Raw genomic sequence first — 25,206 nt, 5'->3', positions numbered from 1 at the left:
AAGTCAAAATTCTCAGTCATCCTTTTTTTTTTTGGGGGGGGGGGATTTATTTTTTTTTATTTTTTTTAATTTATTTATTTATTTTTAATTTTTACTTTACAATTCTAATTTCTCTCTTTTACTCGATCACCTTCTTTCATGAAATTAATCAGCTTTTGTCCTCTTCACAAGATTATACAAACTTACCCAAAAGTTTTCTGATTTTCTCCTTCTTATCACATTACTCATTATAATGACTTACAAATTTCTATACTATCATGCCAATTACCTTTTTGACTTATTCTCAAATTACTCTCCCCCTCATTGACTCTGGTTTAGACACACTGGCCTCCTTGCTTTTCTTCAGTCAAGCCAGGCATGTTTCCATCTCATGACTTTGCATTTTCTCTTTCCTTTCCCTAGAATGTTGTTCTCACAGATATCTTAATGGCTTGTCCTTTTTTTCCTCTAGTTAATTTCTCAAGTGAAAGTTAAAGTAGCTGTGGAAACTTCCTTGGTTACCATCTGAAATTGCAGTCCCCAGACCTCCTAGAGTCCCTTTCCTTCTTTCTTCATGTTTCTTTTGAGCACTTACTTTCATCTATACACTACTTGTTTTACTTATCTAGTATTGTCTGTTTCCTCTCACTGTAATATAAGGCAGCATGAAATTCCCTCTCCCTTCCTCTCCAACTCCAATCCATCCAGGGGAATGGATTGGACATTCCTGGTACATACTGTTTGAAAGAGTGCCCAGCACACACAGTTTGTGTCCAATAAATACTTGGTAAATAAATTAAATGATTTGGCAGTAAAATGAATGGTCCCAAGGGATGATTAAAACCACAAGTCTGCCCAAATGGACCAAGGTTATGTAAGATGTTAACATCAGGAGAAACTGATAAAGTATATATGAGAGCTTCCTGTACTCTGCAACTTTTCTGTAAATATAAGATTTTCCCAAAGTAAAAAAAATATATATTTTAAAAATTGAATAAGACTTCTCTGGTGGTCCAATGGTGAAGAATCCACCTCCCAACACAGAGGATACAGGTTCAGTCCCTGGTCCAGGAAGAATCCACGTGTGCTGAGGCAACTAAGCCTGTGCACCACAACTACTGAGCCTGCACTCTGGAGCCCATGTGCTGCAACTATGGAAGCCTGTGTGCCCTGGAGCCCATGCTCTGCAACAAGAGAAGCCACTGCAATGAGAAGCCCATGCACCACAACTAGAGAGTAACCCCTACTCACAGCAACTTGAGAAAGCTTGCATGCAGCAAGGAATGAAGACCCAGCACAACCAAAAATAAATAAATATTTTTAAATTAAAAATTGAAAAAAAAAATTCTGTAAGTCTATCTTCCTTTACTAACAGCATGACCTAACCAGCCAAGTTAATAAAATGCTAAACTTTACTTCATAATGTAAGCATACTGAAGTATCATTGCTGGAAAGGCCTTTAGGGACTCAATTGACTCATCATTTTATATTATAGATAAGGCCATTTAAAGTTTTATGGCTATACAGTAGCAGAGTGAAGGCTAGATTCCAGATCTCTGCCTTCTAGTCCAATACTTTGCCTACCTTTGCACACTGCTTTTCCTTTTAGAGTCAAATAAGCCAATTACAGCATGGGGAATTTTCCATATGCCCGGAATTTTAGTTTTTCAAAGCAGTCTTGGTAATCATTTGTAAATGGGATAAAATACAATTTTTTAAAAGTCATGTTCCCTTTAACAACTAAGGGATGGATTCACTTCTGTCATAACCTTTACATATGCAACACCATTATTTGAATAGTGAAGAATAAAATCTACAAGTTTACAAATAATAGCATTGAAAAAATATTTAATGTCAACAAAAAAGGTATTACTTTTTCATTTAATTTGCACTGCCTAACATTAAATCGTATTTGTAGTCTACATTTTCTCACACCATAATGTTAAATGACAAAAAAGAATCTCTTTCAGGTAGTGTTTGTAGGAAATCTATCCTGTGTTCTCTTTATAACATCAAAAAATCAGATTATGTGTTAATAGTTGCATTAGCAGCTTGGTAAGTGTTGATTAAAAAACGAAATGGAGGATACAAAAGCAATTCCTATTCTAGTAATGGTTTATAGTAATATATCTACAGTTACTTGAATGAGAATTACATATGTGTGAGAATTTTATTTAATTCACAAATAAGTCATAATGATTTTAAAAATGTATATGTGTTTAAAAAACTTTATATTCTCCATGGTTCACAGGTTGGGGAAATTTGGTGTGCATGTGTGTATGAAGGTAAATATATAAAATGTTTGTATAACAATGAATGGCTGGTGATGAGGATATGGATAATCTTACCTATTGCTTTATACTTTCTTATATTTTATGATTTAAAAAAATCATGTCTTACATTCATTGTTTCCAAACATGAACAAGTGAGCTTTTAAAACATGTGTGTTTATTCTTATTTGTCATCTAAGCTGCTCCTCAGATATTTAGAATCCAAATACCTGCTTGAAAAATACTGGAAAGTATTTTTGACATTTTGCCAAATTACTTTTTCCCTCTTACATATTCCTTTACAGTTTCTCCTTTTCCTGTTTCAATAAAATATCTGAAATAAACACATCATCAAGACCTGAGATCTAAACGATATACTTAACCAATGGCTGACTGACTTCCAGTATATCTCCTTGATTCTGAAACCCTTGCTCATTTAATGACATCTTCTATAATTTTCTCGTATCAGTTGTGTCCTCCCCAAGAGATATACTGAAGTCTCTACTCCCAGTACCTCAGAATGTAACATTATTTGGAATAAGGTTGTGGCAGATTTAATCAGTTAAGATGAGGTCATACTGGAGTAGGTGGGCCATTAATCCAATATGAATTGTGGTCCTTTATACAGAGATGGGAGGAGCCACCCCACCTGGAGGGCAAGGGCGGTGCCCGAGGCCAGGGGCGGTGGCCAGGAGGAGCAACCCAAGGAGTGGTAGCTGCCCTGGTGCAGGAGGGTCTAGAGGAGCTATCTCACATTGAAGGTCAGGAAGGGTGGCGGTAAGAAGATACCCCTTGTCCAAGGTAAGGAGCAGCAGCTGTACTTTGCTGGAACAGCCGTGAAGAGATACCCCATGCCAAGGTAACAGAAACCCAAGTAAGATGGTAAGTGTCACAAGAGGACATCAGAGGGCAGACACACTGAAACCATAATCACAGAAAACTAGTCAATCTAATCACATGGACCATAGCCTTGTTTAACTCAATGAAACCAAGCCATGCCCATGGAGCAACCCAAGACGGGCGGGTCATGGTGGAGAGGTCTGACAGAATGTGGTCCACTGGAGAAGGGAATGGCAAAACACTTCGGTATTCTTGCCTTGAGAACCCCATGAACAGTATGAAAAGGCAAAATGATAGGATACTGAAAGAGGAACTCACCAGGTCAGTAGGTGCCCAATATGCTACTGGAGATCAGTGGAGAAAGAACTCTAGAAAGAATGAAGGGATGGAGCCAAAGCAAAAACAATACCCAGCTGTGGATGTGACTGGTGATAGAAGCAAGGTCCGATGCTGTAAAGAGCAATATTGCATAGGAACCTGGAATGTCAGGTTCATGAATCAAGGCAAATTGGAAGTAGTCAAACAAGAGATGGCAAGAGTGAACGTCGACATTCTAGGAATCAGCGAACTAAAATGGACTGAAATGGGTGAATTTAACTCAGAAAGCCATTATATCTACTACTGTGGGCAGGAATACCTTAGAAGAAATGGAGTAGCCATCATGGTCAACAAAAGAGTCGAAAATGCAGTACTTGGATGCAGTCTGAAAAACGACAGAATGATCTCTGTTTGTTTCCAAGGCAAACCATTCAATATCACAGTTATCCAAGTCTATGTCCCAACCAGTAACACTGCAGAAGCTGAAGTTAAACGGTTTTATGAAGACATACAAGACCTTTTAGAACTAACACCCCCCAAAAATGTCGTTTTCATTATAGGGGACTGGAATGCAAAAGTAGGAAGTCAAGAAACACCTGGAGTAACAGGCAAATTTGGCCTTGGAATGCGGAATGAAGGAGGGCAAAGAATAATAGAGTTTTGCCAAGAAAATGCACTGGTCATGGCAAACACCCTCTTTCAACACAAGAAAAGACTCTACACATGGACATCACCATATGGTCAACACCAAAATCAGATTGATTATATTCTTTGCAGACAAAGATGGAGAAGCTCTATACAGTCAACAAAAACAAGACCAGGAGATGACTGTGGCTCAGATCATGAAACCTTATTACGAAATTCAGACTTAAACTGAAGAAAGTAGGGCAAACCGCTAGACCATACAGGTATGACCTCAATCAAATCCCTTATGATTATACAGTGGAACTGAGAAATAGATTTAAGGAACTAGATCAGATAGACAGAATTCCTGATGAACTATGGAATGAGGTTTGTGACATTGTACAGGAGACAGGGATAAAGATCATCCCCATGAAAAAGAAATGCAAAAAAGCAAAATGGCTGTCTGGGGAGGCCTTACAAATAGCTGTGAAAAGAAGAGAGGAGAAGAGCAAAGGAGAAAAGGAAAGATATAAGCATCTGAATGCAGAGTTCCAGAGAATAGCAAGAAGAGATACGAAAGCTTTCTTCAGCAATCAATACAAAGAAATACAGGAAAAGAACAGAATGGGAAAGACTAGAGATCTCTTCAAGAAAATTAGAGATACCAAGGGAACACTTCATGCAAGGATGGGCTCGATAAAGGACAGAAATGGTATGGATCTAACAGAAGCAGAAGATATTAAGAAGAGGTGGCAAGAATACACAGAAGAACTGTACAACAAAGATCTTCATGACCCAGATAATAACGATGGTGTGATCACTAATCTAGAGCCAGATATCCTGGAATGTGAAGTCAAGTGGGCCTTGGAAAACATCGCTATGAACAAAGCTAGTGGAGGTGATGGAATTCCAGTTGAGCTCTTTCAAATCCTGAAAGATGATGCTGTGAAAGTGCTGCACTCAATATGCCAGCACATTTGGAAAACTCAGCAGTGGCCACACGACTGGAAAAGGTCAGTTTTCATTCCAATCCCAAAGAAAAGCAATGCTAAAGAATGCTCAAACTACCGCACAATTGCACTCATCTCACATGCTAGTAAAGTAATGCTCAAAATTCTCCAAGCCAGGCTTCAGCAATACGTGAACCATGAACTCCCTGATGTTCAAGCTGGTTTTAGAAAAGGCAGAGGAACCAGAGATCAAATTGCCAACATCCTCTGGATCATGGAAAAAGCAAGAGAGTTCCAGAAAAACATCTCTTTCTGCTTTATTGACTATGCCAAAGCCTTTCACTGTGTGGATCACAATAAACTGTGGAAAATTCTGAAAGAGATGGGAATACCAGACCACCTGACATGCCTCTTGAGAAACCTGTATGCAGGTTAAGAAGCAACAGTTCGAACTGGACATGGAACAACATACTGGTTCCAAATAGGAAAAGGAGTACATCAAGGCTGTATATTGTCACCCTGCTTATTTAACTTCTCTGCAGAGTACATCATGAGAAACACTGGGCTGGAAGAAGGACAAGCTGGAATCAAGATTGCTGGGAGAAATATGAATAACCTCAGATATGCAGATGACACCACCCTTATGGCAGAAAGTGAAGAGCTAAAGAGAATCTTGATGAAAGTGAAAGTGGAGAGTGAAAAAGTTGGCCTAACGCTCAACATTCAGAAAACGAAGATCATGGCATCTGTTCTCATCACTTCATGGATAATAGATGGGGAAACAGTGGAGACAGTGTCAGACTTTATTTTTCTGGGCTCCAAAATCACTGAAGACGGAGGTTGCAGCCATGAAATTAAAAGACACTTACGCCTTGGAAGAAAAGTTATGACCAACCTAGATAATATATTCAAAAGCAGAGACATTACTTGGCCCACTAAGGTCTATCTAGTCAAGGCTATGGTTATTCCAGTGGTCATGTATGGATGTGAGAGTTGGACTGTGAAGAAGGCTGAGCGCCGAAGAACTGATGCTTTTGAACTGTGGTGTTGGAGAAGACTCTTGAGAGTCCCTTGGACTGCAAACTAGTCCATTTGGAGGAGATCAACCCTGGGTGTTCTTTGGAAGGAATGATGCTAAAGCTGAAACTCCAGTACTTTGGCCACCTCATGCGAAGAGTTGACTCATTGGAAAAGACGCTGATGCTGGGAGGGATTGGGGTCAGGAGGAGAAAGGGACGACCGAGGATGAGATGGCTGGATGGCATCACTGACTCGATAGACGTGAGTCTGAGTGAACTCCGGTAGTTGGTGATGGACAGGGAGGTCTGGCATGCTGTGATTCACAGGGTCGCAAAGAGTCGGACACGACTGAGCGACTGAACTGATCTGAACTGATACAGAGATGGCCATGTAGAAGACATCAGTGTAATGGCAGAATAGAAAGTCCCCATTTGTATTCTCCCAGAGCAATGATAATTTCGAGCCATCTGCAATCAAAAGTGCCTTTGTTGGAATGCTGGGATCCAAGTAGGAAGTTGTTAAACTCATTTCAGTTCAGTTCAACATCATTCCTTCCAAAGAACACCCAGGGTTGATCTCCTTCAAATGGACTAGTTGGATCTCCTTGCAGTCCAAGGGACTCTCAAGAGTCTTCTCCAGCACCACAGTTCAAAAGCATCAATTCTTCGGCGCTCAGCCTTCGTCACAGTCCAACTCTCACATCCATATATGACCACAGGAAAAACCATTGCCTTGACTAGACGGACTTTAGTCGGCAAAATAATGTCTCTGCTTTTGAATATACTATCTAGGTTGGTCATAACTTTTCTTCCAAGGAGTAAGTGTCTTTTAATTTCATGCCTGCAATCACCATCTGCAGTGATTTTGGAGCCCCCCAAAATAAAGTCTGACACTGTTTCCACTGTTTCCCAATCTATTTCCCATGAAGTGATGGGACCAGATGCCATGATCTTCGTTTTCTGAATGTTGAGCCTTAAGCCAACTTTTTCACTCTCCTCTTTCACTTTCATCAAGATTCTCTTTAGCTCCTCTTCACTTTCTGCCATAAGGGTGGTGTCATCTGCATATCTGAGGTTATTCATATTTCTCCCGGCAGTCTTGACTCCAGCTTGTGTTTCTTCCAGTCCAGCGTTTCTCATAATGTACTCTGCATAGAAGTTAAATAAGCAGGGTGACAATACAGCCTTGATGTACTCCTTTTCCTATTTGGAACCAGTCTGTTGTTCCATGTCCAGTTCTAACTGCTGCTTCCTGACCTGCATACAGATTTCTCAAGAGGCAGGTCAGGTGGTCTGGTATTCCCATATCTTTCAGAATTTTCCACAGTTTATTGTGATCCACACAGTGAAAGGCTTTGGCATAGTCAATAAAGCAGAAAGAGATGTTTTTCTGGAACTCTCTTGCTTTTTCCATGATCCAGAGGATGTTGGCAATTTGATCTCTGGTTCCTCTGCCTTTTCTAAAACCAGCTTGAACGTCAGGGAGTTCACGGTTCACGTATTGCTGAAGCCCGGCTTGGAGAATTTTGAGCATTACTTTACTAGCATGTGAGATGAGTGCAATTGTGTGGTAGTCTGAGCATTCGTTGGCATTGCCTTTCTCTGGGATTGGAATGAAAACTGACCTTTTCCAGTCCTGTGGCCACTGCTGAGTTTTCCAAATGTGCTGGCATATTGAGTGCAGCACTTTCACAGCATCATCTTTCAGGATTTGAAATAGCTCCACTGGAATTCCATCACCTCCACTAGCTTTGTTCGTAGTGATGCTTTCTAAGGCCCACTTGACTTCACATTCCAAGATGTCTGGTTCTAGATGAGTGATCACACCATCGTGATTATCTGGGTCGTGAAGATCCTTTTTCATGTGGAGCCTAATATCAAGGAGAGCTGTTTTGAGACAGTAGCTCATTGACTGTGATCCTGACTACTGACCAGGAAACAGATTTGTCCCCACTTAGACTCAGCCTTGGAGAAGGCGATGGCACCCCACTCCAGTACTCTTGTCTGGAAAATCCCATGGACAGAGGAGCCTGGTAGGCTGCGGTCCATGGGGTCGCGAAGAACCGGACATGACTGAGCCACTTCCCTTTCACTTTTCACTTTCATGCATTGGAGAAGGAAATGGCAACCCACTCCAGTGTTCTTGCCTAGAGAATCCCAGGGACGGGGGAGCCTGATGGGCTGCCGTCTACGGGGTCACACAGAGTCAGACAACTGAAGTGACTTAGCAGCAGCAGCAGACTCAGCCTTTATCTTGCCACAAGCACCATTTGTCAAGGGACCTGGAAAGAGCCAGGGCCACCCTGGCCTCAGGTAGTAGACCCACTGAATTTGGTCCCAGTTGTGGACCCTAAACAGCCTTGTGACTCAGCTCCATTTCCTCTCAGAGACACCAACCTGAGTCCAATTACAAATACAAAGTGGTCCTGTATCTTGGCTCTAGCCCCTCTCAGCTATGGTCAGGGAGCAGTCTTGCCCACTCAGGGAACCAGTGGGTGATAATGCTTGTCCATGTTTCTGGAAGCAGGCCTACTGAACTTCCAACAGTGGAACCTGAAACAGCCCTATAAACTGGCTTCTGCTGCTATCAGCCAACATCCAGAAGCAATCTTATATATTGAGGAACCTAGTAAGAGAAATGTCCATCTATGCTCCTAGAGGCAAGACTGCTGACCTCAGTCCAATTGTGGATCCTGAAGCATTCCTGGAAGTTGGCTCAAGCTCTTCCAGCTTCAGTCTGTAAATTGATTGAATCCTCCAAATAATTCTCCAATCAAAAGTGCAGAGAGACTAAGTTCCAACAATATACTGCCTACAAGAGATTCACTTCAGCTTTAAGGACACATATAGACTAAAAGTGAAGGGATGAAAAGATATTTCATAAAAATGGTAGCAATAGGAAGTAGAAATGGCTATATTTATATCAGAAAAAAAATAGATTTTAAGTCAAAAACTGTAACAAGAAACAAAGGAGGTCATTATACAGTGATAAAGAGGTCAGTTCATCAAGATGATATAAAAAGTGTAAATGTATATACCCAACATTATAAAGCCTAAATATATAGAGCATAATAGCATAACTAAAAGGAGAAATAGACAGCAAGAGATGACAGTACCCCACTTTCAACAATGGATAGATCTTCCAGATAGAAAATCAATACAGAACAAGCAGACTTGATTGACACTATAGACAAAATGAAGAACCTGAGAGACATATACAGAAAATTCTGTATAATAGCACTAGAATATACATTCTTCTCAAGAGTACATGGAACATGTTCCAGGATAGATCATATGTTAGGCCACAAAACATATCTTAGAAAATTTAAGAAGATTTAAATCATATCAAGTGTCATTTCTGACCATAATGAAATCAGTAACAGGAGAAAATTTGGAAAATTCATCAGTATGTAGAAATTGAGCGGCTAACTTGTAAACAACCAATGGGTCAAAGAAGCAATCAAAAGGAAAATCAAAAAAGTATTTTGAGACTAACAAACTTAGAAATACAACATTCCAAAGTTTATGAGATGGAACTAAAGCAGTTCTAAGAGGGAAGCTGAAAGCAATAAGTTACTACATTAAGAAAAAAGAAAAATCTCAAACAACCAAACAGTACTTAGGGAACTAGAACAAAGCCTAAAGATAGAAGAAGAAAGGAAATAAAAATTGAAGCAGAAAGAAATGTAATAGAGGCTAGAAAGAAAATAGAAAAAAAAATTAAGAGCTTTTTTTTAAAAAGATAAACTAAATTGACAAACCATTATATACACTAACAGAGAAAAATGCAAATTATGAATGAAAGAGGAGACATTACAACTGATAACATATAAATACAAAAGATTATAAGAAGCTACTATAAGAATTATATGCCAGCAAACTGGATAAAATCTAAATAGGAAGACCTAATAAATTCCTGGAAACATGCAGTCTCTTAAGACTGAATCTTCAGTATGAAATCTTTACAAGGTAATAATGAGTAAGGACATTGAACCAGTAATTAAAACCTCCCCACAAAGAAAATCTCAGGATTAGCTCATTATATGGTAAATTCTATCAAATATTTAAATGAGCAAATGCCAACCCTTTTCAAATTCTTCCAAAAAACTAAAGAGGAGGAAACACTTCAAAACTCACTGTATGAGTGGGACTCCATCAAACTAAAAAGCTTTTTACAGAAAAAGAAGGCATCAACAAAAATGAAAAGGCAGCCTACAGAATGGGAAAAGTCTTTGTGAACCATATAACTGAAAGGGACACATATCCAGTGTATATAAGGAACTCACACAACTCAATGGCAAAAAATCAAATAATCTGATTTTAAAAAGGACCTGAATGGACATTTATCTAAAGAAGACATCCAGATGGCCAAAAGTATCATAAAAAACATGCTCAACATCATTAATTATAAGGGAAATGTACATCAAAACCACACTGAGATACACCTCACACCTGTTAGGATGGTTATTATTAAAAAGGTAACAAGTGTTGGCCAGGTGTGGAAAAAGGGGATCCCTTGTACACTGTTGGTGGGAGTGAAAATTAGTATAGTCATAATAAAAACAGTATGGAAGTTCCTTACAAAATTAAAAATAGAACTGCACAATCCAGTAATTGTGCTTCTGAGTATATATGTAAAGGAAATGAAATCAGTATATCAAAGAGATATCTGCAGGCCTATGTTCATGCAGCATTATTCACAATAACCGAGATATATGAACATCTTAAATATCTGTGATAGTTAGGTAGATAAATAGAATGTGTTATATACATACAGTGGAATGTTGCTGTTGTGTTGCTGCTGTTTATTTGCTAAGTCATGTCTGACTCTTTGCAACCCCATGGACTGTAGCCTGCCAGGTTCCCCTGCCCATGGAATTCTCCAGCCAAGAATACTGCACTGGGTTGCCATTTACTTCTCCAGGAGATCTTCCTGACTCAAGGATCAAACCCACATCTCCTGCTTGGCAGGTGGATTCTTTACCACTGAAGCACCTGGGAAGCTAATGGAATATTATTCAGCCATGAAAAGAACAAAATCCTGCCCATAAGCCACAACATGGATGAACCTGGAGGACATGATGCTTAGTGGAATCTCCAAAAGTTTCACTCACAGAACCAGAGAGCAGAATAGTGGCTGCCAGGAGCTGGGGAAGTGGGGAGATGGGAAGATAATAGTCACAAGGTATGAACTTTCATTTATAAGATGAATAAGCTCTGAAGATCTACTGTGCAGTTAAGTGACTATAGTTAACTGTACTACATACTTGAAAGTTTCTAAGAGTAAATTTTAAGTATTCTTACCACTCAAAAGAAATGGTGACTATGTGAGGTAACGAATGTGGTAATCACATGAAGAATCTGAGTCACATGATGAATGTGGTAACCAGAGCTTGACAGTGGTAATCATTTCACAATGTATGGGTATTTCAAATCACCACACTTTATACTTTAATTATAATTTTGTTTGTTAATTATATCTCAGTAAATCTGGGGGGGGGGGGCGGAAATGGCCATGTTAAAACACACAGAGACACACGAAGAGAATGCCGCAAGATGATGACGGCAGCTACAAGACAAGGAATGCAAAAGTTTGCTACCAAATCATCAAAAGCGAGGATGAGAAAGAAAGGACTCCCCTGCAGGTTTCAGAGGTACCATGACCCTGCTGACAGCTTAATTCAGATTTTGAGTCTCCAGACCTCTAAGACAATAAACTTCTGTTTAAGCCACTCAGTTTGTGGTCCTTTATTCACACAACCCCAGCAAACCCATACACGTTCCATGAAGAGTGATTTGTTGTTTCCCTTTAAATCAATTCAGCCTGGAGCAAAAGTTAAAATATTCAGGGGATGCCCTTAACAATTCTGTGGTTAACAGTCAATGCTCAGTGTAGCTAACACTGCACTTCAATTGCAGGGGGCACAAGTTCAACCCTGGGTGGGAAACTAATATCCTATATGCCATGTAGCATGGCCAAATAAAAATTTAAGAATGAGACTATTCAGTGATGTAGTCATAACATCAACAGGAAAATTTTTTAAATTCTAAAAGGAGAAAAATATTATAAACCAACCTTTCATACAAATACAGATTCAAAATCTGAAGTAAGATGCCATCAAATCTAGCAGTACATTTAAGCATAATCTACTGTGAAAAAGTAGGGTCTCTTTTAGTAGGAGTAATAGTAGTAGTAGTGATCATAATAAACTATTTTTATTGAACTTTTGCATGATGTAGAGCCTTTTGCTATGTGCTTTACACACGTTACCCAATTTAATACTTATAAAAATGTTACATGGAAAAGTACATAGTCTCTTCAGTAAGTGGTTCTGGGAAAACTGTACATCTACTTGTTAAAGAATAATTAGAACATTCTCTAATACCATACACAAAAATAAACTCAAAATGAATTAAAGACCTACATGTAAGGCCAGACACTATAAAGCTCTTAGAGGAAAATATAGACAGTACACTCTTCAACATAAATTACAGTGAGATCTTTTTGGATCCATCTCCTAGAGAAATGAAAATAAAAATAAAACAAACAAATGGGACCAAGTCAAACTTAAAAGCTTTTGCATAAGAAAGGAAATCATGAACAAAACAAGAAAGCCCACCGAACAGGAGAAAATGTTTGCAAATGAAGCAACCAACAAGAGATTAATCTCCAAAATATACAAAGAGCTCGGGCAGCTCAATACCAGAAATAAATAAATAAATAAATAACAACCCAATCAAAAGATAAGAAAAATACCTAAGTAGACATTTTTCCAAAGAAGAATGGCCATCTGTATAGCCAGAAAGCACATGAAAAGATGCTCAACATCACTGATTATTAGAGAAAAGCAGATCAAAACTACAATGAGATATACCTCACATTGGTCAGAATGGCCAGCATTATTTGCAAACAATAAATGCTGGAGACTGTAGAGAAAAGGGAATCCTCTTGTACTGTTGGTGGGAATGTAAATTGGTGCAGCCACTATGGAGAACTACTATGGAGAAACCACTTCAATATTCTTGCCTTGATAACCTCATAAACAGTATAAAAAGGAAAGATGAACTCCTCAGGTTGGTAGGTACCCAATATGCTACAGGAGATCAGTGGAGAAGTAATTCCAAAATAATGAGAAGGAGCCAAAATGAAAATAATGCCCAGTTGTGGATGTAACTGGTGATGGAAGTAAAGTCCAATGCTGTGAAGAAAAATACTGCATAGGAACCTGGAATGTTAGGTCAATTAATCAAGGTGAATTGGAAGTGTTCAAACAGGAGATGGCAAGAGTGAACATTGACATTTTAGGAATCAGTTCACTAAAATGGACTGGAATGGACTGATTTAACTCAGAAAACCATTATATCTACTACTGTGGGCAAGAATCCCTTAGAAGAAATGGAGAGGCCCTCATAGTCAACAAAAGAGTCTGAAATGCAGTTCTTGGGTGCAGCCTCAAAAATGACCAAATGATCATTGTTTGTTTCCAAGGCAGGCCATTCAGTATCACAGTAATCCAAGTCTATGCCCCAACCAGTAAAGCTGAAGAAGTTGAAGTCAAATGGTTCTATGAAGACCTACAAGACCTTCTAGAACTAACACCCAAAAAAGATCTCCTTTTTCATCATAGGGGACTGGAATGCAAAAGAAGAAGTCAAGAGATACACACGTTTGGCCTTGGAGTACAATATGAAGCAGGACACAGGCTAACAGAGTTTTGCCAAGAAAACCCACTGGTCATAGCAAAAACCCTCTTCCAACAACACAAGAGAAGACTCTACACATGGCCATCACCAGATGATCAATACCAAAATCAGATTGATTATTCTTTGCAGCCAAAGATGAAGAAGCTCTATACAATCAGCAAAAACAAGACCAGGGGCTGACTGTGGCTCAGATCATAAATGCTTATTGCCAAATTTAGACATAAATTGAAGAAAGTGGGCCAAACCACTAAGTCATTCAGGTATGACCTAAATCAGATTTTTTACGATTATACAGTGGAAGTGACAAATAGATTCAAGGGATTAGATCTGATAGACAGAGGGCCTGAAAAACTATGGATGGAGGTTGATGACACTGTACAGGAGGCAGTGATCAAGATCATCTCCAAGAAAAATAAATGCAAAAAGGCAAAATGGTTGCTTGAGGAGGACTTCCCAATAGCTGAGAAAAGAAGAGTGTGAAAGGCAAAGGAGAAAAAGAAAGATATACCCATTTGAATGCAGAGTTCCAAAGAAGAGCAAAAGAGATAAGAAAGCCGCCCTCAGTGATCAATGCAAAGAAATAGATGAAAACAATAGAATGGGAAAGACTAGAGATGACTACAAGAAAATTAGAGATACCAAGGGAACATTTCATGCAAAGATGGGCACAATAAGGGACAGAAATGGTATAGACCCAACAGAAGCAGAAGATATTAAGAAGAGGTGACAAGAATACACAGACAACTATACAAAAAATATCTTCATGATGCAGATAACTATGATGGTGTGATCACCAACCTAGAGCCAGACATCCTGGAATGTGAAGTCAAGTGGGCCTTAGGAAGCATCACTATGAACAAAGCTAGTGGAGGTGATGGAATCACAGTTGAGCTATTTCAAATCCTAAAAGACGATGCTGTGAAAGTGCTGCACTCAATATGCCAGCAAATTTGGAAAACTCAGCAGTGGCCACAGGACTGGAAAAGGTCAGTTTTCATTCCAATCTCAAAGAAAGGCAATGCCAAAGAACGCTCAAACTACTGCACAATTGCACTCATCTCACATGCTAGCAAAGAAATTCTTCAGAATTCTCCAAGGCTTCAACAGTACGTGAACTGTGAATTTCCAGATGTTCAAGCTGGTTTTAGAAAAGGCAGAGGAACAGTAGATCAAATTGCCAACATCCATTGGATCATTGAAAAAGCAAGAGAATACCATAGAAATATCTACTGTAGCTTTATTGATTACGCCAAAGCCCTTGACGGTGTTGATCACAACAAACTCTGGAAAATTCTTTAAGAGATCAAAATACCAGACCACCTTACCTGCCTCCTGAGAAATCAAGAAGCAACAGTTAGAACTGGACATGGAACAACAGACTGGTTCCAAATTGGGAAAGGAGTATGTCAAGGCTGTATATCATCACCCTGCTTATTTAATTTATATGCAGAGTGCATCATCTGAAATGCAGGACTGGATGAAGCACAAGCTGGAATCAAGATGGCCAGGAGAAATATCAATAACTTCGGATACACAGCACCACCCTTATGGCAGAAAGTGAAGAACTAAAGAGCTTCTTGATGAAAGTGAAAGAGGAGAGTGAAAAAGCTGCCCTAAATCTGAACATTGAGAAAACAAAGTTCATGACATCCGGTGCCATCACTTCATGGCAAATAGATGGGGAAACAATGGAATCAGTGACAGATTTTATTGTTTTGGGCTCCAAAATCACTGCAGCCATGAAATTAAAAGAGAGTTGCTCCTTGGAAGAAAAGCTGTGGCAAACCTAGACAGCATATTAAAAAGCAGAGGCATTACTTTGCCAACAAAGGTCCATCTAGTCAAAGCTATGGTTTTTCCAGTAGTCATATGTGGATGTGAAAGTTGGACTATAAAGAAAACTGTACCCTGAAGAATTGATGTTTTTGAACTGTGGTGTTGGAGAAAACTCTTGAGAGTTCCTTGGTCTGCATGGAGATCAAACCAGTGCATCCTCAAGGACATCAGTCCTGAATGTTCATTGGAAGGACTCATGCTGAGGCTGAAACTCTAATACTTCGGCACCTGATGCGAAGAACTGACTCCTTGGAAAAGACTCTGATGCTGGGAAAGATTGAAGGTAGGTGGAGAAAGGGACAACAGAGGATGAGATGATTGGATGGCGTCACCAACTCGATTGACATGAGTTGGAGCAAGCTCAGGGAGTTGGTGATGGACAGGGAAGCCTGGCATGCAGCAGTCCATGGGGTTGCAAAGAGTCGGACATGACTGAACTCAACTGACTATGTAGAACAGTATGGAGATTCTTTAAAGAACTAAAAATGAGCTACCATGTTTCTGAGAAAACCATATTCCAAAAAAATATATGCACCCCAATGTTCATATCAGCACTATCTACCACAGCCATGACATGGAAACAACTTAAATGTCCATGGACAGATTAATGGAAAAAGAAGATGTGGCACACATATACAATGGAATTTTCCCATAAAAAAGAAAATAATGCCATTTGCAGCAACATGGATGGACCTAGACGTTGTCATAAAGAGTGAAATAAATTAGACACGTATCACAAGACAAATATCATGTGATATTATTTATACATGAAATCTTAAAAAATACAAATGAACTTACCTATATAAAAGAAATAGAGTCACAGATGTAGAAAGGAAACTTATGATTACCAAGGAGATACAGGTCATAGTGATAAATTGGGAGACTGAGGTTAACATACACACACTATATATAAAATAGGTAACTAGTAAGGACCTACTGTGTAGCACAGGGAACCCTACTCAATAATCTGAAACAACCTATATGGAAAAAGAATCTTAAAAAGTGGATAGATAGATATATATATGTATAACTGATTCCCTTTGCTGTACACCTGAAACTAACACAACACTGTAAATCAACCAAATGACAATATAAATAGATTTTTAAAAATAAAATACAAAGGGTAAATGGTATCTCTTCTCTGGGGTTATAATGAGAATAAAGTGAGAAAACTGTTATAAAGTGGATACTAATATAATTCTCTTTTACAAATAAAGAAAGAAAAGACTAAAAAGATAAAAATCAGTTTTAAGAACACATGTAGGAACTGAACACAAATCTGCCAAACTCTCAACTGCTATCTCTTTGCCATCATGTTATACTTTTAATTCAAGAAAACCAAAAGAGGACAATATTTTAAATTCTAGAACATAATTCATCTTATGCCACAGAGGAATGTCAATGATTAGCTCAGTACCTTGTAGAACACTGATAGCAGCCTGATGGAAACTTTGTCACATTACACTTGGAGATTCTCCCTACCCAGTCCTTCCTTCCTTCACTCTCTCCTGGACAAGTGTCAGATCAGCAGTGTAGTCTACAGGTACTCCCCATTTTTTTTTTTCAGCTCACTCCATGTTTTTTTCCCTCAATAAATTTCTTGCTTGTCTAATCCAACCTTGACATCCTCTCAGAGGACACAAACACACCATGTAGAAAGGCCCCAATAAATACTGTGGTTTTTTTTTCCTATCATAGTCAGTTTTTGGTCTTCCTGCAAATCAAGACCCCATTCATCCCTGACCTATCCCTGTTCCTCATTCCCTCTTTCTCCGACAAATATGTTTCTATTTTCCTGTCTCACTGCAGAGCGAGATCTTTCTGCTCACATTCCCTTATACCTACAAAAAGACAAGTCCTCAGGTTCAACTTTTTGCCTGGATTTATTAAACCACCCAAAAGAAACAGAACTCTCCATTGGAGGTGATCTCCATACCAGTTGTTAATAAAAGTAAGATTCTTTCCATTACTTTGTATACATAAAATATTTACAGATAAACACAACCAGATATTGCAAAAGGTGTCTTTAGAAAATTGGAGATACTTACAGAGGATTCTTACAGAGGAACACCAAAGATATCTTGAACAGATGAAAAGACAGATCACTGACTAGACATGTCATCAAGCTATTTGCCCTCTTATTAATCTACAAAATCTAAATCCAACAAGTGTTGCATGGTTTTTACATTTTTTTTTGTTACTGATGTTGTGAACTATCTAATCCTACTAATCATGTGAAAAAATGGACAAACAATAATGTTCAGGGAAGTTGTAGCCAAAGAAGAGAAATGAAGGAGTGCTTACCCTAAGAGACACCATTTTTTCTTTCCTCCAGGGTAATTCATAATGGACCACATTCAAGACAGCTGTCCATAAAGCCCTGCCTTCCTCCCCCACCCCCCATGAATGTATTTATAATAGGTTATGAAGCAGGACATTTCCTCGACCCCCAGACTGGTGACTAGGATCCAAAGCTGAAGACAAAGTCTTCAAACAGCCTGTAATTAAAGAAAGTCAAGTGATCATGGAGGCCTGAAACCCTGTTATGATTTGAACTGTCTCCCCCTCCCAAATGTGACCTTTATTTGGAAATAGGGTCTTGATAATGGTTACGATTATGTAGATTGGGCCCTGATCCAGTATGACTGATATCCTTATAAAAGGGGGGAAACTATATAGACATGCACATAGGGTAAATGCCAAATGCACTTGAAAACAGAAATGGGGTAACCCACCCACAAGGCCAGGAATTCCAAAGATTGCCAGAAACAACCAGAAGTTAGGAAAGTGGCATGAAACAGGTTCTCCCACACAGCCCCTAGCAAGAACCAACCTTCCTGATGTCTTGATCTCCACCTTCTAGCCTCCAGAGCTGTGAGAGGATAAAGTTCTTTCTCTTAGCCACTTAGTTTGTGGTACTTAGTTACAGCAGCCCCAGGAAACTAATACACACCCCTTCCAGAGCTTACTAAAAAAAACAATATTTCTAAAGCCTAAGACTAGAGGAAAAGGTGCAGAGCAATGAAAAGCATGCATCAGGGGCCTTACGGACATTCACTCTGTTGGAGAAAAGAAAGGGGAACTTTCTTATCAGAAGATAATTGAAAGGGCTTTAAGAAATTCACTCCTAGAGATTGGTGTTGTCTGTAATGAGGAAGACAGGCAACTAATTACCTTGTTAGATTTCTCCTTATGCCAGTGATGCTTCAAGTGTGATCTCTGGTCCACATAAGAGCTTACTAGTCATGTAATTTACCAGGCTCCACTCTAGACTATGGATTTCCCTGGTGGCTCAGATGGTAAAGTGTCTTGCTTACAATGCAGGAGACCTGGGTTCGATCCCTGGGTTGGGAAGATCCTCTGGAGAAGGAAATGGCAACCCACTCCAATACTCTTGCCTGGAAAATCCCATGGACAGAGGAGCGTGGTGGGCTACAGTCCATGGGGTCACAAAGAGGTGGACACGACTGAGCGACTTTACTCACTTCACTTCACTCTAGACTACTGAATCTGAAATTCTTGAGGTAGGGCTCCTGCCGTCTGTTTTTGAACCAGCAGTACACATGATTCTGATGACCATTAATTACAATGTACATACCCCTAATTTGTGCAGTGCTCTTGCTGTTTCATTCTCTATGCTTATATTGATAGGAGAAAAGAGAATTGGAGAGAAACGGCTGGACAGAGAGGACAGTGATCACAAACCAGGTCCTTTCTCCATGTGAGGCATAAAAAGACTGCACTGTTTTATCGTTGATCAAGTAAGCATCACAGAAGATTTTGAGCCATCCTGCTGTACGCAGAAAGTCTGGCTGCAGGGTGAGGGAAAGTCTAGACACAACATGCTATGGGGTTGATGTCCCTGAGTGCGAAGCATGCGGGGGTGTTGAAAAGGTCTGGCTGGTGTGAATTTAGCAGAAATGTTCATTTAAATCTGAATTTAGAGCTTTTGTGTAGTGTTCATTAAAATACCTTCTCTCCTATAAAAGGGATTAACAACTCCAAGACTTGCTTTGGCACTGAGGAGACAGGCAAGTGCTATGTGGTCATCACTATGGAAATTGGTGTGCTGAAGGGGGTGGTGAACCTGAGAGATCTTGACAGATGAATGGTTGTTGCTATCATTTTTACAGAGGACAGATCATCTTGTATTTTGTTATGGGAATGTGTGAATTTGAACAGATCTAGAGATATGATTATTTCAAACTTGTTACAACTTGCCTTACAACACAGCTTTTGTTGTTGTTGTTTTCTTTTTTCAACAGGCGTGAAACATGTTATGATATATATATTCAGAATCCATACACAAATAACATTTGTCAATTTATACTCAAACCTGAAATACAAAATGCAGAAAGTTCTTAAATGGTTGTGTATTCATGAGATTACAGAAATCTTTTATCTTTGAAACCAAACCCTAGACTAAAAAGAAGTTTCTAAAATGGTGGGCCTTTGGATTAACTACAATTCATAAAGGTGATGAATCATAGACCACAGGCTAGGTAGGTAGGTAGACAAATATGTTTCATGGGCTTAACAATATTGGGACTGAAATCATCTACACCATGCTGGTATCTAATTAGATAACTTTATAATTTCTCTGCATGTGATCAACCAGCCATCTGTTGGATGCTTGTAATGACAAGGAGCCCACTACTTCTTGAGACAGTTTGTGCCATTTTTGAGCAATGCTATTGCTTGGAAAGTCTGTCCTTATATTAAACTGAGCTTCGATTCCCTGTAACTTCCACACATTAATATTTTTGTGGAGAATTCGGAAGATAAATACTGATTAAATTGAATGGAAATTGGTTTTGAGCCAAATCTTCAGGTCCACATCAGTTGACATTACCCAGATTTAGGACAATAGTCATAATGAATGTTATATTGAAATATGTGTTTGTTAATGTCTTAAGTGGGGCAGAATAACTTAGCTAGGAGACTGAACTCATTCATGTACCATGGCAAAACCAATACAATATTGTAAAGTAATTAACCTCCAATTAAAATAAATTTAAAAAAATGAAAGTGCTCAGTAAAAAAAAAAAAAAAAGATTAAATAGAGATGAAAGATTTTTCTAATAGCAAAGTGCTACACAAATTTAGTGGGTATTATCATAGCAGTGACACTGTCTGTTCATGACATGAAAATTTCACCAGCACAGACAGCAGAGCCAATGGATGTTGCTATGTAAGTGAATAGGGAGTGTGCCTAGCATTCCTTTTGTCTGTAGAAACTCAGTGTTTCATTTCTATTTTATTTCTGTCTCTACCCAGCTAAGTCACAAAAGGAATCAAGGCACTTTATGTAGGTAGCACAAATGGGAGTTGCTATCATGTGCTGGAAATTCAAGGTTGGCAGTTGGTTTGGGTTAGGTGAGTATTGGTTGAGTGAAGCCACTTCTGCACTGCTATCCAATACTGTCGGGTTGGCCAAAAGATTTCTTTGGGTTCTAATGGGAAAAGAATTGGGCCCTTTTTGTGCCATGACCATTTATCCTCACATGTAGATATGTGTCTTGTCTGGGAGGCCCTCTGTTCCAAAGTATCACCCTCGCAGGGATAAACCATTAATGCTTGAACTTGAATTAGTCGACCAGCATTGGAACCCTAGGAAGAATGGTTTGTTTTTCCTGCAGAACAAAGTAGGGCCAAGAATTTCTATGGGAGCTTTTAGAGAAACAGACACACTAGCTGGAGGAAGCCATGTACTGAAGACAGTCACAAGGATAACTGATGACCTTATCAATACTGTGGTCCTACTGACATTAACATGTTTATATACCAATGCTTACACAACTTCATACCTTCTCTTAAGGGGCTGAGTCAACTTCTGCTGAGTGACCTCAACTAGTAGCTTAGTTGCTTTCAGGTCTTTACAGCCTCTAAGGGTCTTCTCTTATTGAAACTGAAAATGTTTTCATTTAAAATGGAGCTGCCTTTGAAACATGTATAATAACATGTAAGAATCGAAATGCCAGTCTATGTCTGATGCAGGATATGACACGCTTGGGGCTGACGCGCGGGGATGACCCAGAGAGATGTTGTGGGGAGGGGGGTGGGAGGGGGGTTCATGTTTGGGAACGCATGTACACCTGTGGTGGATTCATGTCAATCTATGCCAAAACCAATACAGAATTGTAAAGTAAAAATTAAAAATAAATAAATAAATTTAAATAAATAAATAAATAAATAAAAAGAATAAAAAAAAATAAATAAAATAAAATGGAGCTGCCTTATGACTCAGCAATCCCACTGCTGGGCATACACACCAAGGAAACCAGAATAGAAAGAGACACATGTACCCCAATGTTCATTGCACCACTGTTTATAATAGCCAGGACATGGAAACAACCTAGATGTCCATCAGCAGATGAATGGATAAGAAAGCCGTGGTACATATACACAATGGAGTATTACTCAGCCATTTAAAAGAATACATTTGAATCAGTTCTAATGAGATGGATGAAACTGGAGCCGATTATACAGAATGAAGTAAGCCAGAAAGAAAAACACCAATACAGTATACTGACACATATATACGGAATTTAGAAAGATGGTAATGATTACCCTTTATGCAAGACAGCAAAAGAGACACAAATGTATAGAACGGACTTTTGGACTCTGAGGGAGAGGGAGAGGGTGGGATGATTTGGGAGAATGGCTTTGAAACATGTATACTATCATGTAAGAAACGAAGTGCCAGTCTATGTTCAATGTAGGATACAGGATGCTTGGGGCTGGTGCATGGGGATGATCCAGAGAGATGATATGGGGTGGGAGATGGGAGGGGGATTCAGGATTGGGAGCTTGTATACACCCGTGGTGGATTCATGTCAATGTATGGCAAAACGAATACAGTATTGTAAAGTAAAATAAAGTAAAAATAATATTTAAAAATAAAATAAAGTAAAATGTAGTAGGAAGTGAAAGAGGAAAATCATTTTATACCAAATCCTAAAGGTCTAGTAAATATGCGCAATGATGAAAACTGTAATAATAACTGTATCAGGCCAAGCAATGGAACACACATGATCTTTCATGGGAGAAGCTATGAAAGGAGTGAAGGATGGAGTGGACATACAGAATACAGATGTCATAGTTCCCCTGGTTGGACAAGGGGGTAAAAATCACTCCCTTAAATATATCTTTCTGAGTATCAAGAAGTCAATGATTTCCATGATATATATATAAGCTACTAAATTTTATTTTACTCCTCTGACATAATTAAGCAAATTGTTTAGCTTTCTTGTATATAATAACTGAATCCTATATTTCTACTGTTAATCATAAGCAAAACAGGCAGAATTTAAAATATGAACATTTTAGAAAGGTGTATCTTCTTATGACATTACTATTTACTTACTCCTTTAACTGAACAATCATTTCTTTGTAGTGAGAGGGCAGGAAGTCACTGCACTCTCATTTATATCATCTCCTCATTTTACAGAAGGAAAACTGAGTCCCACTGTGTCTCCCACCCAACCCAGCGTACTAAGCAGACACCAGTTCCAACAGCCATGGGGCCTTCAAGGTGTCATTTGGACAGAAGACCCTCTCAAGTGTGTCTAATTCAAAGCCAAACAAGAAGAATAGTCTGAGCAGAGTGCTTGAGGGAAAGTTAAAGATACATAAAGTGACCCAATTGAAAGAGGAAGTTTGGAGGTGCAGATGCAGAATTATTAAAGATAGATTGTGCCTAGTTTCTAGACCTAAGTGGGTCAAGATTCTAATGGGAGCAGACAGAGAACAGGTAGGAGTGGGGAAGGACTATTCCTTCACAAACTATGGCTCACATCTGTTGGTCTGTGCTGCTTGGATGAGGCTGGATTAAAAGAATAATCAAGATAGAAATAGATGGATGTGTGGCTTCCTGAAATTACAAAGCAAAGACTAGAACCCAGCTCTGCCTCCTAGTCCAGAGCACTCTTTCCTAAGCCATTCACAAACACACTTTCAGAAATATTTCATGCCCCTCAAATGACACAGCAGTGGATTCCAGGAAGTTTTCTTTCTCTCTCTCTCTCTCTCTTTTTTTTTTTTTCATTTACAGCTCAGAATAAGAACATCACAGCTGGGTTGACTCACTGATGCAGCTGATAGCTTTAGCACCTGCCAAATTTTGCAAGTGCAGGGCTGTACTTTTCATTATGTGCAGGGTACAGTCTCATTCTGCAGACTGGTCACACACTTCCTAAGAATATTTCAGAGACTCACTTGGAAATCTGATTCATCCTCACATTAGCTATGCTTAGATATGAAATTCTTTGGGGGTTTCCTCTGGGTTTCTGAGAGGCATTGAATATTACACATTTGAAAACATATTTGAAGTTTTGCTGAGAGGCAGGAGATGAATTCACACCGGGGAAAGTGGGTTTTTGGTAGAAAAGCTCTATGTTGATGATAGGCATCAATGACAATTTGTAGTTTGACATAAAACTTAAACTGACTGGATGTTCAGAGATATGAATTCAATGAACAGTTCCTCTATTTCGGGAGGTGAAATGGTTTCTGCTATAGTTTTTACTTGTTTTCTGTCCAGCTTAAGAAACAGAATGTGCTTGATTTTTCTGTTCTTCCACATTTAAGTGCTAAGATCATCCTATCTAAGCCTTAATTTTAAGATATGCCATTAAAAACTATAAGTGCAATGAACTCAAGATGCCATTATTGTGGTGGTTTTTTACCCATGCCTTGTTGGAGTAGTGAGAGCAGCACTGAGCCACTACTAACAGTTGCTTTGCCTTCATGAATCTGATTGCTATTTTAATGAGGAAAAAATACTGTATTAGGCAAATACGGGTTGTCTAACTATTGACTCTAGTATCACATCATGTTAGAAATAGCTTAATGATTTTTAGTATTTGTTAGTAATAACAAGAAAACTAAAAGGTAGCTAGTGGGAAAGTGACAAGTCATTCTGAGAATCTGCCTTCCTACTTTAGCAAGCTTGTCAACCACAAGGACCATGGTTTCTGCATCAGCAGCTAGCTTAGAGGTTGGTTAATAGTAATCACCGAACACATACTTGAACACTGAACACAAGACGCACAGGTTCAATCCCTGGGTCAGGAAGCATGAATTAATGAACACAATTCAATGCATATCTCTCTCTCTGCATCTCAGTATTTTTTGTCTGTTTAGCAAATATTACTTCATTCTGAACTAAAACATCCCCAATCCACTCCCTGTCACTTGTTTCAAAGAGACATTTGAGGAATCCACTGAAGGTTACAGGGCTTCAGACCAGCAGCCTCACTTAAGTTACATTATTATTAGGAGGCAGCAGAAATGATATCACAGTCTCACCACCGTTGTGGCAACAATGTATACAATATGTTTAATAAAGTTCAATTGACTTGATCAGACTGCAAGTTTATTTACAAGTTAGAGGGGTCACAGAAATCCCACTACTAGACATATACCCTAAGAAAACTATAATTCAAAAAGAAATGCACCCAGTGTTCATTGCAGCACTATTTATAATATTACAAGAGTCAGGACATGGATGCAACCTAAATGTCTATCAACAGATGAATGGATAAAGATGTGATATATATGTGAGTCAGTTCTAGTGAGTTAGATGAACCTAGAGCCTATTGTGCGGAGTAAAGTCAGAAAGAGAAAAACAAATATTGTATATTAACATATATATATGAAATCTAT

The sequence above is a fragment of the Oryx dammah genome, unplaced genomic scaffold (genome assembly GCF_014754425.2).
Source record: "Oryx dammah isolate SB20612 unplaced genomic scaffold, SCBI_Odam_1.1 HiC_scaffold_23, whole genome shotgun sequence".
In the NCBI taxonomy this organism is placed as follows: domain Eukaryota; kingdom Metazoa; phylum Chordata; class Mammalia; order Artiodactyla; family Bovidae; genus Oryx; species Oryx dammah.
Note: the sequence above shows the minus strand (reverse complement) of the source record.